Consider the following 6,000-nt stretch of genomic DNA (forward strand, 5'->3'; position numbering starts at 1 on the left):
GCTGGTTCACCCACTTCTCAAAGAGGAGGAAGAGCAGCTCAGAGAAACTGAGCCTGCAGAACCCAGCCGCTCTCCCCACCCGCCCCACCCCGGCTCTCCCAGATGTGTGCCTCCAAGCTGGGGATTTATAGAGGTAGCAGCACACTGGCCCAGCCCTGCATACAGCTGGCCCCTTCATCTGCCCCTTTCCACTGCAGGATGCCCCTTGCCCTCAGATTTAAGCCACCTTCTCTAAAGTCAGCTTTCTTTCTTTCTCTCTTTCTCCCTTTCTTTCTCTTTCTCTTTCTTTTGCTTCCTTCCTTCCTTCCTCCCTCCTTCCTTCCTTTCTCTCTCTCTCTCTCTCTCTCTCTCTCCCTCCCTCCCTCCCTCCCTCCCTCCCTCTCTCTCTCTCTCTCTCTCTCTCCCCCTCTCTCCCTCTCTCTCTCTCAGCCACACCTGCGGCATATGGACGTTCCTAGGCCAGGGATGGAATCAGAGCCGCAGCTGCCACCTACGCCATAGCTGCAGCAGTGCTGGATGCTTTAACCCACTGCACTGGGCCAAGGATTAAATCCCTCACTCCCCAGCCACCTGAGCGGCTTCAGTCAGATTCTTAACCCACCGCACCACAGCAGGAACTCTGAAAGTCAGCTTTCTTAGGAATAAAAAGAATGTTTCCGTCCTCTGCCCTCCGACAGTTCTCTTGTTTCTCAGTGGATCCAGAACCCAGGTAGGGACAAGGGACAGTATCCATCATGCCTCTTTGAACCCCACCACCTCCCAGCTCAACCTCCCGCCTCCTCTACCTGTTCCCAGCAAGCCCAGTCAGTGCAGACTACATCTTCCTACTGTCTTTTCTAAGTCATACAGTCGTTAGTTTTAACCATAACAATTTTAACCCCAGAGCAACCCTCTTCATCTCTGGGCATCATAATCAATAGAAAACCCATCATGCTCTTTTCCTCGCCCTTTTATCAGTTGGCCCTTGCTTGTCTTCCAGCTAAGTTCAAATCTGATTTTTCCTAAAGTTGAATGAGGCCAGACCATTGGTTTCTCCCTCCGAGCCCCACTTTCCTTACTGCAGTGGCTCAAATTCAATCCCTCATCTGGAACTTCCACATGCTATGGGTAAGGCCAAAAGATAAAATAAAATAAATAAATAAAATAAAATAAACAGCATTTCAGTAGCACCCTCTTTTCAAGTTTGCTACAAGGATTTGATCAGATAACAACAGCGAAGCTCCTGCTGAAATCTACAACGTTTCACAGATACCGGGTCTTCTCTCTCCCTAGCCCATGAAAACCATGATACATCCATCCTTCATTCAAGTATGAAAGGGCAGAGAAATCTGACACAGAAGTCCTGTTTTTCACTGAAAATGTTCCCTTCCTGCGATGGCATGATACATCAAGTGGGTTCTGGGTCCTTTTGTGAAAATCCTACCAGCTTCCTTACCTGGAAGATTTTGTGCTTCTCTTGACAAGCATACAAGGCACCATAGGTGTCTGGGATGCCACAATAGTTTGTTCTGTATGTTCCTCCACATACTCTAAACAAATGTCATTTTATTTATTCATTTAGACATTCAGCAACTTGGTTTCCTGACTGAACTCTGGGAGGGAAGATTCAAAGACTACGCTGCAGACTGGTTCTCCGAGTGAGGAAAATGAATTCGTTTCAACTAGCAGGTGCACATAAAGAGAGCCCATTCCGAGCAAGATGTCTCTTATTCAATGTATCCTACTGTTTCCAAGAAATACCAGTCCCCTTTCCTCTCAATGCGGCCAACGTTCTGTTTCTGGGTCTCGATGATAATTTATGAAAGCTCCAGTGAGATTGTCACATTTAGAGGAAACTTTGAAGCACTTTTCCCGTTTAAATTGAGCCCATTCATGCTAAAAATGTCTTCTAGCCAGCGATGTGCTGGTAAGTGTTTAACCATCTGGCTCTCCAGAAAAAAAAAAAAACATAGGCCAAATATATAGTGCATAAACAAGCTAAATTTTTGCTGACATGAAAGATGTATAGCACACAGTTTACAACTAATAATAAGTTATGCCAAACCTTTTCTTGTAAATTCCATGCACTCAACTAATTCTCACAAAATGTTTTCACTGATTGTCGTAGAACTCTCGATCTGTAGTGAGCGTCTGGTTGCAACTGAACCATGATTTGGCAAAATCAGACTACAGACAGCTGCTTGATCCCTGTATCTACTTCAGCAAAGCAGTTATTCATGTCATTGACTATTTGAGTGTAGCCCAACATGAATATGGATTGATCCTTCCTTTGCATTGATAACTAAAATAAGAGTAAAACAATGAAAGCATAGGTTGAGGCTTCATGAACATGCGAGCAACTTCTTTGCCGATAGCAGACTATTTCCCCAAATTATTTGGCTCGTCTCAATACCATAACCACAGACACAACACACTTTTCAGGTTAATCTGCATTATTAATGTCTGCCCATCACTTTCTTAAGTCTATGCAATTTTTTTTTAAGCCCAGCAAGGGAGTTCCCTTGTGGTCTAGTGGTTATGACTTGGTGCTTTCACTGCTACAGCCTGGGTTCGATCGTTGGTCTGGGAACTGAGATCCCACATCAAGCCACTGAACACTGTGGCAAAAAAAAAAAAAAAAAAAAAAATCCCAGCAAAGTAAGCCTTGATGGCTAAGATTTTTCTGGAGCTTATGACAAAGCAAAGCATCCTCTCCCTCTGTTGGGATGCTGTGATGTAAGCATGTGGTGGTGCTGGCAGATGCTGGGGCCTTTTCGTGGCCATGACAATCATCTGTTGAGCACTTCCTGTGTGCATGCAGGGTCCTGACACTCTCTGGAGCTTGTGGACAAATTGAAGGGAAGCAGAGCAGAGGGCCAGTGCCGGGGGCTGTCTCTCTCGGCCTCTCAGTTACACAGGTCAATAATGTCCCGATTTTGCTCGAGCCAATTTGAAGTTTCAGTTCAGTTTTCTGTCCCACATAACTGGAAAAACAACAATGACAGCAAACAGTGGCTACCACCTCCACATGAACCAGCAACTGCACCACTGTTTCAATCTCAGATCAATGGCGGTCAGTGCCTTTGATCTGAAGAGGACCTGGGGAAACAGCGGGAACGCTCAGAAAAACCACCTCTGGTGTAAACTGCACGGATGGAGGGCTGAAAGAGTCACCTTCGGATATTGAGGTATGTTAAAAATATATTTAGAGTTCCCATCATGGTGCAGTGGAAACGAATCTGACTAGGAACCATAAGGTAGTGGGTTCAATTCCTGGCCTCACTCAGCGGATTAAGGATCTGGCGTTGCTGTGGCTGTGGTGTAGGCCAGCAGCTGTAGCTCCAATTGGACCCCTAGCCTGGGAACCTCCATATGCTGAAGATGTGGCCCTAAAAAGACAAATTTGTGTGTGTGTGTGTGTGTGTGTGTGTGTTGCCTGCATCTTCCAGGCTAGGGGTCTAATCGGAGCTGTTGCTGCTGGCCTCCACCACAGCCACAGCAACACCAGGTCCGAGCCACATCTGTGACCTACACCATAGCTCACGGCAACGCCGGATCCTGAACCCACTGAGCAAGCTCATGGTTCCCAGTCAGATTCAGGTCCACTGTGCCACGACAGGAACTCCAGGTTCAGGGTCCTTCTTGGTGGCACGTGCATCTCTCAGCCCTGATGGGCTGAACACCAAGGATCCTGGGAGATTTGGTTGTCACCTCCCTGCTATTGGCCCCTCCCAAATTCTCAGTTAGTTCTTAGGGTACTGATGCCGGAAAGATGTTACCGGAATCCGGGTTCTTATTCACGGAGCCGAGGAATGAACTTTGCAAACACACAGGCAGCAAGCAAGCAAGCAAAGTCTTTATTACAGGAAAGCAGACAGCTCCTGGGACAGCTGGGAAGGGAAAGAAGAGTCCCCCTCTCTATTGTCTCATAGGGGGTTTTATCCCTTAAAGATGGAGGTTGCCAATGCGGGGTCCAGAAAGATGTGGTTTTCTCCCATGGGCCTCGCCCAGTCACCCACATCAGTCCTTGTCCAGTAGGGGTCTTAGCGGGGGAGATGTTCCCTAAGTGTCACGGTTTCTTCGCCCTTCTCTCCCAGTAGACTGAGTCATGGGGGTTAGAGATTAAGTCCATGTGGGCGTAGGTACACTCTCTGTAGTAAACAAGGCCTGTGGGGATGTGACTCCCTGGGGCCCTTAAGCCACAAATGTTAGTCAAAGGCCATATCAAAGACTGCATCGAAGCCCATGCGCCTACACTGACCACCTGAGTTATTATTCTGCCTCAGTAGCTCTGTGTTCTTTATTGGGGCCTCCCGTTGTGAGACAACTTAGACAACTCATGCAAGCACCTATTATCATGCCTGGCCAAGGCGGATGGTTCTGATCAAGAGTTCCCTGACCCAAGCATATCCCTGAAGCAGCTGATTCCTCAGATGTGTGGAGAGGGGTAGACCTGGCCCTCCTTCCTGCCTCTACCTCTGGCCTGAGCAACCCAATCTCCCTACATTTTCCACTCTTTCCTCTGTGCCATGGGGATCATACCTTCCTCAAAGGAAGCATGGTTTGGGAGTTCCCATCATGGCTCAGGTGTTAACGAATCCGACTAGGAACCATGAGTTTGTGGGTTCGATCCCTGGCCTTCATCAACGGGTTAAGGATCCGGTATTGCCGTGAGCTGTGGTGTAGGTCGCAGATGCAGCTCGGATCCTGCTTTGCTGGGGCTGTGGTGTAGACTGGTGGACTGGATCCCTAGCCTGGGAACCTCCATATGCCACAGGTGCAGCCCTAAAAAAAAGAGACCATAAAAAATAAAGGAAGCATAGTTAAATAAAACTTTGTGTTTATATCAGTGGTACTTTCTTTTCTCCCCAAACCCTTATCATGCCTCCCTCCTGACTCAGGTCATTCCCCAGCCCTTTCCTGAAGCAGATTGATTAGCTTATCAGAGCTTTGGAAACCGACTGTGACCTCTGTGGCCGTCAGACCCCTGTGAGATAAAATTCACCTTGAAATGGAGCAGGATCCTGTGGGGTCCCCCCAGGGGCAGCTCCTTTCCAGGTCCCTCATTTTCTATTTGTAGGAAATGGGCTTCAGGGGTCCTCTTTGAATTTCCCATGGTTCCAAAGGGCAGATTCCAACAGCTGTTAATCAGGGAAGGGAGGGATGCAGAGACAAAGGAGGAGCATCCAGAAGCAACAGAAACAACAGAGTTCCCCATGATGGCTCAGTGGTAACAAACCCGACTAGTATCCATGAGGATGTGGTTCGATCCCGGCCTTGCTCAGTGGGTTAAGGATCCAGTGTTGCTACAAGCTGTAGTGTAGGTCACAGATATGGCTCAGATCTGGTGTTGCTATGGCTCTGGTGTAGGCCTGCAGTTACAGCTTAGATTTGAACCCTGACCCAGGTTTCAGGTGCAGCCATAAAAAGAAAAAAACAAAAGAAAAAAAATAGGAGTTCCCATTGTGGCGCAGTGGCAACAAATCCAACTAGGAACCATGAGGTTGTGGGTTTGATCCCTGGCCTTGCTCAGTGGGTTAAAGATCTGGCATTGCCATGAGCTGTGGTGTAGGTCGCAGATGCAGCTTGGATCCTGCTTTGCTGGGGCTGTGGTGTAGACCGGTAGACTGGATCCCTAGCCTGGGAAACTCCATAGGCCACAGGTGCAGCCCTAAAAACAAACAAACAAATAAAAAACAATATATTGTGCAGCTTTGTGTCAGGGTCCTGCTTCTTTCTCAAGGAATATACGTAATAATACCTTTGATGGAAGTTTCCATTGTGGCTCAGAGTAAACGAATCAGGCTAGTATCCATGAGGATTCGGTTTGATCACTGGCCTTGCTCGGTGGGTTAAGGATCCTGCTTTGCCATGAGCTGTGGTGTAGGTCGCAGACGCAGCTCTGGTCCTGCGTTGCTGTGGCTGTGGTGTAGGCCAGCAGCTGTAGCTCAATTCAACCCCTAGCCTGGGAACTTCCATATGCAGCAGGTGTAGCCCTAAAAAGCAAAAAAAAAAAAAAAA

The sequence above is a fragment of the Sus scrofa genome, chromosome 6, assembly GCF_000003025.6.
Source record: "Sus scrofa isolate TJ Tabasco breed Duroc chromosome 6, Sscrofa11.1, whole genome shotgun sequence".
Taxonomy (NCBI): domain Eukaryota; kingdom Metazoa; phylum Chordata; class Mammalia; order Artiodactyla; family Suidae; genus Sus; species Sus scrofa.